Here is a 14299-nt window from a genome sequence, read left to right on the forward strand (position 1 = left end):
AGCACAATGACCTGTGTGATTATCTTTGGATCCTTTAATTACTGTCTTGTAGTCTAGATTTTGTAGATCTAACAACAAAATGAAAGATCTTGACATGGTTCTCATTCTTATAAGAGGAAGGGGCATTTGATTTAAATATGGCATATATGAACATAATTGGTGTTGATGAGTTGGGCCAGCAACTTGACTATGCTTTGTGGTGACAATGCAGGATGATTTGAACGGAGAAGCGGGTGTTATATATCTTGGATCCAAATACTATGAAAGCAAATATGGGGCATTATCCCTTTCGCATATAATATTGGTAAGGATGGCAAGTACTTTGCCCGTGGGTAAATATTTGCTCTTTACTGAAATCGCTAGGGGCTGCTTAAATAATTTTTGACATGTGGCTGCTTAAATACTTGACTTCTACATTATCGTGTGAAGCAGCTCATTCTGCTTAAATACTCGACGGCTCCATCTGCAAGGTAACAACATAGTAATCAAATGTTTTGCGAACTGTCACATGGTAGCTATATGGAAGAAAATGAATGAACTTACCAGAGATGAAATCGATTCGTGGACGGGAACTTTGAAATTTCCACCATAGCTGATTGCATAGGTAGAGGTTTGGTCGCTGTGCTGATTGTCTGGGACTGGGAGGAATAGGGCGAGCACAAGGGGTAGGAAGCGGAATTTGGGAGTATTCTGTCACCTTGTGAAATGCCAGGTGATTTGCCTACAGGTTGCAAAGCGAAATTTGGGTATTGGGAAAAATTTGGCAAGTATATTATGTGGGTTTGTATAAGGATTGTGATTGGCTAGGTGTAGAGCGGAAATTGGGCAAGGGGCGGAATTATGGGAGTCTAATTATTGAAAATCATATTGCATAAGGAAGGTGATCTTCTCATCTTAATTATGGAGAGCTTATGATGGAATTTTTGTTTCCTCCTAATCCTACCACATGTTGGCATCTTTCTTGCATCGTTAGCATTAATCGCACTATCAATCAAATTGTTGCTTGCCAAAAATAGCTCCCACAAGAATGACTGTTGATTTGTACATGTTGAGCCCAAATGTTGTGTCCCTGTCTGAATTTCGCCATCTACAGATTTCCCTCGTATAATTATTTCTGGTCCTTCCATGCAACGGACTGAATCAAAGAGTGAAATGCTATTGTTAATTAGACCAGTACATAATTACCATCGCTAACTTCCCCTGGCATTTACTATTGCCTGTTCGAAATTTACTCTTCTTTTTCTAAGGTGATTGTTTACGTCTCTTTTGCTATGATATAGGTGGGTGATGGCGGTGTAGGTTATTCTTAAGTATGGGAAGAGCGACAAGGACATCCACAACCTAAGGCAGGAGATCGAGGTACTGACTGCTGGTTCAGTTTCAGATCAACTTCTCTAGAATTCAGGTTTAATTTTTAGAAGATGTCCTCAATGTATGTTTTGTATTGGGGTGGCTGGGCTGGGCTTCCAATTCGTCATGGGAGGTGAGGGTAGTTCGAGAGTCATGGCCATGGTCTACTGAAATCTAAACCAAGACATGCAACATATTTGAAAAAGGCCAAATGTTGCACTGAGTTGTTTGATTAATCTGAAGTGCGAGAGTCATGAGATTCATCATGTAGGGAACAAGTGATAATCACATAGCGACAAGTTTTATTTCTGATGTGAATGAAGCCATGGAGCTTTTGAGAACCCTATGATGGCATTCAAATACAATGGTCTCACCATATGAAGTGATATTCTTAGCCCTATCCTTATGACTTTCGGAAGATCATATGCATAAATTGTTACATAAGCTCATATTTTTTTCTGATTCAGACATCTGCTATTTATAATATCGTTGGATATTCCATAGTGCCTATGCACATATGTGATATTCAATGCTTAAATGTAAAAAATCACTACATGTCTAATTCCTTGGTCTAACACTTTTTTTGGGTATGGTCTTGGTCTACCACTACATGTCTAATTCCTTGATCACCATCATTGCTTCTTCTCTCTACATATTTGAGCATGTTTGTTCGATATTTCTTTTCTTTTTTGGGTATGGAAATGGGTTGTCTACGCAGCCTGCAAGTTGTGTTAATTATCAGAACTGCAGCTGGTTGTTATATGTCTCCAATAAGATATATGCCGATAACTTAACTTAATTAACGACCGTTTCTCCCCGGTTGCTGATATATACTGCGCTTAATCATTTTAATTTCCCCCTCTTGTCTATCCTTCTACCTCCCATTGTTTTGCAGCCATGTTCTTTGCCTAGGATTATGTTGCATTTGGCACCTTCCCTTCTTCCTACCTGTAATGTCACTGATGCCCCTCTTATCCAGCCGGCTAACTTGATGTTGGTTGTTTCAGGAGTTGCCATGTTCGTTTCTTTGAGATTTCTCTGCCCGAGCTGAAATATATGATATTTAAGAGTATGGATGCTCTAGGTACAGTCTCAATGGTGTAAAGGGATTAATTGCTGATGCTGATTATGCTGTTTCACCTGTGTTCATGATGTGGACATATCCAAATATTCGTTGCCAGCAAGACCCCTTCAGGTATCCCTCTCGGTTATTTGGCATCTTTAAGTTAGCTCTGCAGCATTTCACTTACTGCCTCTAATTATGCTATGAAATTAGGATGTGTTGAAAACATTTTAAGTTGTAACCACAGTATCTTTAAGTACCCCTGCAGCCACTCACACTATTTTCAGTTGTAACCACACGTATTGGTGATTAGTCACAACACCACATCACCTCGTATTAGTGATTCTCCACACCTATTAATACCTAAGGAACATAAAAGCAAGATTCTTCTTCTTACAAATAATATCATTTTGTCAATTCTTGCTGGCAAAATGGAATTCTGGACCAGCACCACATCAAAGTGTGAAGGCAATACTGGACACACAATCTGGAGTAACACAAGTGAGCAACAAAGCTGGCAGGTACACCCTCTGTCCCTCTCGGTGTAATTCAAGATGTGCATGCACACGTTTTTTGGCATTGTGAAAATGCATTGTTTAACCTGTCCAAAGGCAATAAATACTTGCTGCGCCATCGAGCAAAGGTATTATTTCACATCATGTTTCATGATTTGTACTACCTGTTTTATGAATGACATATCAGCTGTTTATTTGTGTAAGCACGAATATGCAAGCAAGTTGGTATCAAACTAAATACCAATGCATCTCAGTTTATTTTCGAAAACAAGTTAGTGTGACATGTGACCAAATTTGGTGGTGTTATAAGCCTACCGCAGCATTTGGAGCGTAAAATTAATTGCCACTGGACCATTTAAGGTAGGCATCTGAATTATAGGGTTTTCAAGTAGTGACTATTTTTATGCTATTATACCTTTATGTAACATCTAACGGAACACTGTACTATTTTTTCTCATGCGTCTATGGGCGCTTGAGTCGGAACTATCTTGTTCTTTCAGTCAAAATACATCTTACACAGAGAAAGTATTTGCACATCTTATACTTCTTCAAGTTGTAATTACATTTTTTGCGATTAACCATGACTCTATGCTTTTATGTTATTTGATCACCACAGGGTGGACATTGGTATTCAAGATCCATTGCTTCTGGATATCCAACTCCTTAACCACCATAAATTCAGAGTAAGGATCTAAACGCTCACCTTGCCGCTACTCAAGCATAAATATAATTTGTGAGCATCGTGCATTTGTTTATATGCTAAGTTCTAGAATTGGCAGACTAATGTCCGGCTTGCCATACATCCGCACAAAGGCCATAGCATCCATGTAGCGACGCCTCTTGTCACGTGGACCACCGATAGATGTTCCATACAACCCTACATGCCTCTTGTCACTCTGTTATCATTTTCCTTAATCTCTTCCATCCGAATATAAGTTGACCTCATCTATGAAAGGTAGTCATAGAGTTGAAAAGTAAAAAAGATAGTCAGGAATTTGATGACTGGCTTGTATTGCAGACATATATGCAGATAACAATAAACTGAACAAATGATAAGGCTGATGTCAACATGGAAGAGAAGTGAAACAGCAAACGGCCTACAGGTTTACGCCTTAGTGATAGCTGCAGTTGTATCACTATTTTTAATCTATCCGAACAATTTTTGCCTTAGACATATTGTTCTACTACTGTATTTACCATTACCTTCTATATGTATATATGCTACTCGTAGTAATGGTAAGGTAGTTTAATTTCTACTATTTTCGTGTCTAAATATATTTATTCTCAAATCTTAAGTTTGACCCTAGTTAAGATCCAACAATACAATACAGTACACATGCAACAGTATAGTACAGCTAATCAGGCATCTAAATTTCTGTTCTTAAAATGTAGAACCCGCGCAAATCAATTGGCAACATCGGCTGGTGCGTACTAAAATGATGTTAAAACTCAGATCCAAAATGTCGCCTAAGTTAAAGTACTGATTTGGACCATGAAAGCAAGTAAATGGGGCTAGCATGTTTGTTACTTGGTACACATTAGACTACAGCAGCACAGTTGGATGGGGAGAGGGTGATGGTGCATCAGTTTGTATTAGAGGTGTGATTACATACCTTGAACTCGCTGGAATTTTCTGCAGATCCAAGTTGTGACCTCCCTTGAAATTTTGTTTGAAGACTGGGCAGGTTGAAATCTGGATACACGAGATCTCTCGCCCCAGCCATGCTTGAGGTACCTTTTATATGGCTGCTTCCTTATCGCAATTATGGGAAATGCTTTAATTACCATTACCATAGCGTGATACCTAGGGGATTATGGGTAATGTTTTAATTACCATAGCATGATGAATGGGTCGAGTTAATTTCAGCCTGCCGAGATACTATTTAGGGCGAGTTGATTTTCTCATTGAATTTATGAATGCAATATAAGGGTTTATTAATTGTGATGATTTGATGAACGAAATTTAGATGTTTATTATTTGAGATGATTTATTAAAAATGCAGGGGTAGGGATATCGTCAATTCATGAATATTATTGTTGAACAAATTCAACTCTCCAGTAATATATGACATTTTATTGAAATTTGTGCACTATTATAAGACAGTTTTTTCTCTACCATCAAATGTTGAAATAGTGAACAGAGGTGGTATTTTCGTAAGGTTAAATTTCACTTTCAAAGCATATTATAGTAGTGAACAGAGGCGGTATTTTCGTTTTCAAACTGTGATTAAGTCGACATTCCAGACCGAGAATTCGTGATTCGCAGATGTGGTTCTTCTATTGATTGGTTCGCTAGGAGAAAGACCGAATCATACTTGAAGAGAAAAATAAAGGAGCTTAAGGTACTCGATCCCATGTGCTTGATCCAAAGTGCAAAAATAAAGGAGAAATACTGAATCATACATAATGACTGAATATTGTGCTAGCTATTGGAAGACTAACATTATATCACCTCCTCCGTTGTCTTTGATTCGACCGGAAATAAGTTTCGCAGTTGTACATATGCAACTCTTCCACGTGAGTAAAATGTGATTCTAAGAGCTGCAGTATACTTACAGATTTTTGAACATGACTGCAGTGAGCCTGGGACTCGCCTCAGTGCCATCACCCTTTTAGAGGTGTGGCGACTAACAAGATATTGACTCAGCATGGTGGTAGAGGTAGATTGAAGATGAAGATGGATGAACTCGAAAACAATGAGCCTGGTAAGATGGATAAACTCTAATATTAACCTGGAGGTGTATTTTATATGATTGGGAGAGCGTGAGACTGGTAAGTTTTGAGTCATATTGTTGCCTTCCCAGAAAAGGAGCTATCTATGGTAAGATGATAAATTCGTCATTATGTTGCCTTCCCAGAATTTGAGCCTAGTCTATGGTAAGATGATAATTAGTCATTATGTTGCCTTCCCAAAGTATAGAGCTTTATTTTTAGGAGATTTCGAGAATTCGAGACATGTCGAATTTGATATAGGTGGTGCTTTCGATGGATTGGCCAAAATCACCAAGTATAGAGCTTTCTTTTTAGGAGGAAACCAGATTTTATGCCTTTTGTCAGGTTTCTATTTAGGTCAGATGGATTTTATGCCTTTTTGTTTACACGTTGGATATCCTGCTTTCAAAGCACTATTGATCGTTGTTCCTTTCTGTCCACTATTCTGCAGGTTTCCTATTTTATAGGTTTCCAGTTCTATAGGTTTCCTATTTTTGTTTACACGCTGGACATTTAGGTAAGATGGTTATGATGGCAATAAACAAAATGCCTCTGATTGTAAGATGGTTATATGGTAAGATGATTATGTCTCCGATTTTTTTTGTCTGTCCGGTATGCTAACGCACGGGAATGGTTCGGTAGGATTAGGATGTAGCGATGCGGCCCATTATGGCCCGTTCGGGATTAGCGATAGGATTAGCGATGGTTGACGAAAGATGATGGCAGAAAACGGAGGAAGTTCCTCCTTTTTATATAGTAGAGATGTGCTCAGCAGTGGATGTATTACACAGCACCACATAACACTGTCATCTCAAAATGAAGCCTTGTATTCACTATTGGCCCCACTACATTTTAGTCGCGAACACACCTGTACAGTTTTAGGTGAGATGTCAAGCTACTGCCATGCAACAAAAAGATCAATTCTGGAGTAATCAACATCCTCACTATATGATTGTTGGAGTAGCCATGCAAATAAGTCTCAGGGGGAAAGATAGAAAGCTAAGCCTAGTGAAACTGACATTTTCTGACCAATTATTGTCCCCTCTTTCAATTCAACCATCCATCATAAGTGGTCTTTTCAAGGAATTATTGATGGGCTTGCTCGACTGGGACTTGCCGCTTCTTGTTAAAACCTCCATTATATGAAGCATTTTCTGAATTTACTTAATATACTATTGCCAGTAACACTTTGTACGCATCTCTGCTGGCTGCTGAATCCGAACTTGTGCATTTCCAACGGTGTCTGCGCTGAACCATAGCTCGATCTTTTGTAAAAGGTGCAATGTCTCTTAAATATTTTCTGTCTGACTTCTAAAGTTCAACACGAAAGGTTTTTCTGCATTCCGTGTCATAGAGGACACGTGACATGGGCTAGAAAAACACTAGATTACCTGTCAAAATCATGGTTGCCAAGTGCCAGCACATGCATAAGAAGAGACATGCAGGGAGATTTTGAGGATCCTTGCCGTGTTGGCAAGTGGCAATCTGACTACATGACACCGCGATGACACCATCAGAAAGAATTTCCTTTCGCCTCCATTTTGTAGGCACATAAGAAAAAAATCCCTGCCGATTCAGCGAGCACTGCAAGACAACACACTTTGCACCAATCGGCTCATCCGTATGCAACAAAAAAGCACAGGGCAAAGAAAACTGCATATGTATAAATCGAATTTTTTTTACTGTGCTTTCCAGGTTCAGCTTTAGATGTGTTTATCAGGATTATGGACGTTTACATACTGTTAATCACCAAATGCCTGAATTTGTTTTATCACGTTTGGCCACGAACGAGGGCTCCTTCTGGAATGGTTCTGAAGAACCCTGAATTTATGCTCCGTGCAACCGAAAATCGAAATGGCCATGGAAACCCAACTGTAATAGATTTCGATTGTGACAAGTTACAAGATTCGGTGGTCCCTGCGACCTTCACATCAGCTTGCAAGCATCTAACCATTTGTGGACAGACACGAATATCGGTTGGATTAATTGAGCAATCAGAGACCTGGGCTCATGCTTTCAAACTGTTAAGTACCTTCCAAGCACTCGCTTTCATGATCCCGTTCACGGCGGTGTCGTACTCGTAAGTACATGAAGATCACACGTTTGTCATGGCTGAGGTTTTTCTCTCGGGAGAAGAAACTCCACCTTTCGAAATTAGAAGAAACAGAGTATCATGCAGACATGTACCTTTTTTTTTAGACGGAAGGCTCGAGCAGAGCCCGGCTTTAAATTAATAAAGCCCCAACGGCAGAGTACAAAGCCCACAACACCAAAGTCATACAGCAACAACCGGGCAAGACCACCCCCAAACTGAAGCACAAACACGCACACACACACAAGGCCGGAGGGTGCCCCGACACCACCGAAGCCTAACGCCGGAGATACAGAGCCACCAGAGTAGGGTCGCTAGGCGCTATCACGATCTCTGATGGTCGAATGGAGAGTGCGGATCCGGGTCACCGCCCACTCCACAGCTTCGCGGTCCTTCTTCCTAGCCACTAGCTTCCACACCTGCAAGTACATAGACATTTTGTATAGGGCATCAGCAGGTTGGCGGGGGAAGACCCCGTCAATCGAGAATTTGTTTCTAAGATTCCAAAGCGTCCAAAGCAAAGCAGCACACGCCATCCCAAGGACCCGCTTGGATTGTCCCCGTTGAGCGTGGAGGAGCCTAAAGATATCCGCGAAACACGAAGGGTTCCAAGTGCGGCCGAGCAGTTCCCGAACTGCACTCCACATGAACCGAGCAAGGGGACAGTCGAAGAAGATGTGATTGTTATCTTCCACTTCCCCACATAAGGCACAGAGACCCAGGGACGGCCCCCTGCGCCGCCGGATGTTCTCATTAGAAGGAAGGCGCTTCCTAGCTAGTTGCCAAAGGAAAATCCGGACCTTTAAGGGGGTCGAGAGCTTCCAAAGGTCGCTAAAGAACTTCGACGGGGTTCCCTGGCAAAGTCTGAGGTACAACGAGCGCACCGAGAACCTCCCCGAAGGTTCTAGGGCCCAAGATACCTGATCTGGAAGGGTCGAGGGAGGTGGCACCCGAACCTCCCGAAGAAGATTGGCGAGGGCCACCCGGTCTCCCTGCCCAAGCTCACGGCGGAGCGGGAGGTGCCAAGAGCTACCAAAGCGGGCAGCGGCAACCGAGATGTTTTGGTCCATGGCAACGGCGAAAAGCGTAGGGAAGCGGTCGCAAAGGGGTCCCGACCCCTGCCACCAGTCTCGCCAGAAGCTCGTCGTCTTGCCATCACAAACACTGTGCTTCGCTCCCAGGCGAAACAAGTGCTTAAGCTTTTGAATAGAGTTCCAGAACTGGGAACCTGGGCGATGATCGTCCAACATCAGATCATTATCCCTAAGGTACTTGCTTCTGAGGATATCCGCCCAAAGACCTTGCTCCCCAGAGTAGATCCTCCATATCCATTTGACCAAAAGACAGGCGTTCATGAGACGCGAGTCAGTAATGCCCAGCCCCCCAAGGCTCTTAGGCGTGCACATCGCCGACCACCTTACCCAGTGATATTTGCGTTTAGCACTGTTGGCTTCCCAATAGAAGCGGGCACGGTGGTGGTCTAGCAACCCATGCGTCCCGTCACTAAGAAGACAGATAGCCATGGCATGAAGCGGAATGCTAGAAAGACAAGCGTTAGTGAGCGTCAAACGCGAACATCAGCTTCCCCATCCAGGGGTCAGTACGCTTGCCCACCTTAACCGTCAACGGACCCCAATCCGCCGCAGAAAGGGCGAATGCAGACATGTACCTGATGACTTGTTGAAGGAGGAAGGCCACCAACCCCTTAATTTTTTCTTTTTGGGATTTGCTCTCGAAAGGTAAAAAATGGCAAAGACGAATGTCCATCAAAGACTCCAGATGAGTGGATCTTTTTTCCTGATTGCCACATTGTTTTCGCCACTAGGTTGTAGCAGGTTTCAGGGAGCTTCGACATCCGGTCAGGACAAAGAAAAAAATCGCAGATAAAACACCGGTTTAACTTGGATTGCATCATCGAGTAGGACTCACATGTTTATTGAATGAAATCTCTGTCGATGTTAACGCCGTAGAATACATTGCATGGTCCATTAGTGGTTTCGTATTGCATCTGTTCATCAAACTTAAGATTCAGAGGACGACAAAATTGAGATGAGATTGTGCACTATAATCGGATATTCGGATAGCACATGGAAAGATAGACAGGTGCCGAGATGCGAATGTTTCACTTTTACTGTTTCGTCGCAAAGAGACGGATTCAAACGGTACAGCGCAAGCTCGTGAATGCGGCTAGTTGCAAACTTGCAACGAAGAAGGAAGAGCGGGTAGTCCACAGTCCACACACAGTTTGAGATTCAGAGAACTCTGGGATTCGCTCGTGTGCCCCTGTATTCCTCCCGAAACTTGCATTTCCGAAACGACTGTAATTCTCAAAAAAAAGAAACGACTGCCTCCTCTGTCTCTAGCACCGCGGGTTATTATATCGCTGCATGCTAGTCCGAGCATGACCTTGGGGGCATTCAGAGATGGGAGGTTTTAGTCTCAGGAAAACGACACCTGCTGATCGCTGCTGCGGCTGAACGATAATTGGACCTATATATTCGAACGAAACAATGGGACGGCACCTCCTCCCCAGCCCATAGAATTGGCGCCCGCGTGGGCTCGTCCAGTTCGAACTGTTAACATAAAACCACCACATTTCTAGCTAAATGTCGATTTTGTTATCATTTTATATTTTGGAAGCAAAAATATTACCACATTTTGCTAAGATTTTCGTAAAAAAACATTAATTGTTAATTGATGCAGGCAGGTGGGACCCACCCATTAATGTTGTTTTGTTGATGTGGACTGGGACCCACTTGTCTACTCACATTAATAAAATGAAAATACCTACAAGAAAAAGGGGAAAGGAAGTCTGAAAAAGGGAAAAAAGAAATCCCACACTTGTTGCCTTCCCGCACACCATCCTCAACGCTGTCGTGCTTCGGCTAGGCAGGCTCCTGGTTGACCCGCGTCGCGCTCCTGGCCTGGACGACCGAGGCGCCCTGACCAGGTCCAGTGGTGGCGCCGGTGTTGGAGAAGGCGACGGCATGCTCAACGTCGAGCGTAGAGGTCTGGATAGGGCGAATCGACGGCGGCGGCAGAGGCCATCACCGAGAAAGACGAGGTCGAGGGCTACAATTTGATGCTCCTCACTTTGATGTCAGGGCAAGGTGGTCTCCGGGTTGGTACATGGAAGCGGCATGGTGGTCTCCAGCGAGGGGTTGAACAGCGGCCCCGTGGTCTCCGGTGAGAAGATGGGCAGCGGCCTCGGTCGTGTTCTCCGGCGACGGACAGAGCAGCCTCCCCCGTGGTCAACACTAGATATTTTTGTTTTAATGAGAATTTTTATTTTTTTTATATGGGCTGGCTTATTAATATTGCCACATCAGCCTTACATGTGGGCCTTTCATGTTAGAATGACAGTCAATTCGTGTTAATACCAGTTTAGTGTATTTTACGAAAATTTTGGCAAAATATGTTAGTTTTTCGCTTCCAAAACATAAAATGATACCAAAATCAGCATTTAGCTAGAAATATAGTGGTTTCATGCTAACAACTTGTCTTGTTCGCATTGGAAGAGCTAGCTCATGAGATGAAAAATCGGCTCCTTGGAAGATATGGGAACTTGAGTGATTAGGATTGCACTGAAGTTATGGGAACTTCAGTTTTAGCAGGAGGGTCAGTGGCCGGGGCCTATGCACCGGCACCGTGCCCCATAGAAATCTGCGGCCGTGGCAAATCTGGCCTATAGCAGGAGGTGTCATGTGCGGATGTACCCATGTTTTTGCGTATCCGGAAGAACAGCCGCAGTGAAGCCATGAATCGTTGCAGATTATTTGGAGGGTCCCAAATGCACGGGCAATAGTGGTGGCAGACAAGCGAATGCCAGATCCGTTTGTTAACTCGCAGTTATCCCTGCCGATGCCCACACGCAAAAGCAATTCGGTCACAAGGGGATGCATGCCCTGCTGCATTGTACAGTTGACTAAATTTCTTCTTTCTTAAATCTATGCCATGCACATCATATTTAGATATCTACGCTGCCTCCCCGTGGCTGTACGTCCATGTATGTGTTCGAGGTCGTCTAGGGCTCCCGAGTAGTTCTCACCCCCCCCCCCCCCCCCCGCCCCCTCTGCTCTCAAGCGTGAACAGTTCCTGAGTGGCTCTCGCCACCGCCCGGGCCTCTCCGATGCCCTCTCCGCCGGATTAGCCGGTCGGAGATGGGCTAGGAGGGGCGCCGGAGTAGATAGGTTTAGGGTTAGCTTAGTTTTGGGCACTATGCCCGGTAGTTGGAGCAGAGCTTGGGATCATGGCAGCCAGATCCAGAGCTTGGTAGGGTGTCCCTCTCTGCTGCTTGTGCTCCTCCGGTCGGAGCTGGCAGCGGAGAAGGAGACCACAGTCTCCTTCAATAAAGGTTTGGCCGTCTACCACATCAAGATGCGCGAGATCCTCAAAGCGGAGCTCCTCCTGGCCGGCCGTGGCGGCGAGGAGGAGGGGCGCCGGGTTGAGGGCTGCAGTTCGGTGGAGTTTCTCCTGGACGGCCGTGGAGGCGAGGGGGAGAAGCTCTGCTGGGCTTCATCTTCGGCATCGATGGTGTGGAGGTCGAGCGGATCTGGCGGCAGCCGATGCAGTGGTGGCTCCCTCCTCTCTCGTCATCGTGGTGGTGGCGGAGGAGAGGTTGAGTCGCGCGTTGTTCATGCATGCACGCTGCGTCCGCAGCAGGGGAGTTTGCAGGCTTCTCGTCGGAGGTTTCTCACGGCACCGCTGTCGCCGTATCTGATGGCCGAAGGGCGGCCCCTCCACCCTTGGAGGTTTTCTACGGCGCCACTGTCGCCGTCTACCTTGGCCGTAGGGCGGCCCCTCCATCCTGAGACGGCGCTTGTTCGTCGTCTGCAGGACTTCTTCAACCTCCAATCATCTAGACGGAGGCTCAACAACATCGTTGGAGTTAGCTCCCGCCTCCATGCCCCAAGTGGTTTCGTTCCCGGCGGCGTGGAGGTTGGCTCCGGCGAGTTCGACGGTGGTGGATCTGGAGCTGGCCTTGATCGCGTTTTCTTTTACCGGTCAAAGGTCCTTAGTGCAAAAAGTTTGAGTCGGTTTGTAATTTTTCTTTTCTTCATGACCCTTTGTGTAAATGTAACTCCACCGCTAATAATGAAGCTCTAGGTCCTTGGGACCTCTCCTGTTCAAAAATAAAAATGGGCCCTTGTCCAAGACGCCCTGGCGACGAGTGGCTGGCCTGAGTCTCTCGGCGGCTCGTCTGTGAGATCAGTGTCTAGCGTCCCAGCGTCATCGGCAACACGTGCATGGTGCCGTTCAAGGTAGACCAGGGCATGGCAGCACGGCCAGGCTAGCAAGAAAGAAGTCAAGGTTGGAATCGAAGTATTGTCTTTTTTATCTTTTTTTTAAATGGGGGAATATCGTCCCACCTTCTGCATCCAAAGGATGCACACGGCTTTTTTATTAGATTATTCATAAATCTTACAAAAACAATACAAAAGATCAACCTCGAAGCCACCTCACTATACCTACGGTGGGATGAAGGGGGTGACAATACACCAACACACATCATCCAAAAACTAAATGCCTTCCCAAACCGCCCAATAGCAGGTGAGAAGCACATCCAGTCAAGCAGACTCTCTGCGCATGCTAACGCACACGCCACAGAAGTTGCTACCACCGTCTTCCTCGACTCCATCTTCAAGAGAGATCATCGCATTAACATTGCAAGACCTGCCGTCGATGCCACCATGACGCCAGACGGCTCCACCATCCTGCACGCATACATCATCCCGCATCCGTCGTCGATACCCTGTAGCACCATGCCACCGAAACTCAACGCCAACAATGTGGTAGATGAATACCACTCCACCAACATCCGCCATCATCCAACAGCTGCTCCAAAAACGATGCCCCAAGAGGTAGAACGACGCAGGGCGCGCCGCCATCGTCCGATCCGAGAGACCCAGATCTAGGGTTTCCCCCGGAGCAACACGAGTGTGTAGATGCAGGCTGCGACAACGATGCCTCCAAGAAGGTTGCGACGTGTAGCGCCGCCATCGCCCGCCAAGACCGAAGTCGGAGCAAGGTTTTCACCGGCAGCCGCGCATCCCCACCTCATCGAGCGTAGTGCCGAGGCAAGCAAGATACCGCCTCCTTGAGCCACCACCACCGTCCCTCAGTTGTCGTATCCGCAGAGGACACCGTCGCGCCGCCGCTGACAGATCCAGGCCCGGCAGCCTAGATCAAACCCGCAGCGAGCCGCCGCCCGCCGTCGAGCCACCCTTCCTCGCAGAAGTCGGCGGAGCAGCAACCACCGCCCTTGCCGCCACCCGCCCGCGCCGCCCGGAGACGCGCAGCCACCACCGGCGCCCGTCACGTCACCGCAGCAGGACACGCCCGACGGACGAGCCACGCCCTGACCTAGATAAGACATCCCGCGCCCTCCACCCGAGCCCGAGGACGAGAGGACCTCGCCGCCGCCGACGCCGACCGGGCTTTGCCCGGTCGCGCCCTCACGCAGCGGCGAGGGAGGAGGGGGGAGGGAGGAGGGGAGCCTGGAGGCGGCGCAATCTAGGGTTCCCCTGGTCGCCGCCCGGGGGCAACGCAGGAGGAGGAGGAGTCTCT

At 46.0% G+C, this 14299-nt stretch overlaps 1 long non-coding RNA gene across 10 annotated transcripts; it reads left to right on the forward strand.

Annotated features, from left to right (window-relative positions):
- Positions 1 to 381: 381 nt before the first annotated feature.
- On the forward strand, positions 382 to 6404 carry LOC127318552 (uncharacterized). 10 transcript variants are annotated; one of them, XR_007861914.2, is made up of 5 exons: positions 382 to 1359; positions 2358 to 2545; positions 2862 to 3611; positions 3947 to 4659; positions 5507 to 6404. It is a non-coding gene; the product is annotated as an uncharacterized lncRNA (long non-coding RNA). The 10 variants fall into 10 exon arrangements; XR_011747880.1 differs by lacking the exon at positions 382 to 1359 and having other exon boundaries at positions 1386 to 2545; XR_011747884.1 differs by lacking the exons at positions 382 to 1359; positions 2358 to 2545 and adding an exon at positions 5195 to 5270 and having other exon boundaries at positions 2552 to 3611.
- The last annotated feature ends 7895 nt before the right edge of the window (positions 6405 to 14299 follow it).

Source organism: Lolium perenne, chromosome 7 (assembly GCF_019359855.2).
Source record: "Lolium perenne isolate Kyuss_39 chromosome 7, Kyuss_2.0, whole genome shotgun sequence".
Classification (NCBI taxonomy): Eukaryota; Viridiplantae; Streptophyta; class Magnoliopsida; order Poales; family Poaceae; genus Lolium; species Lolium perenne.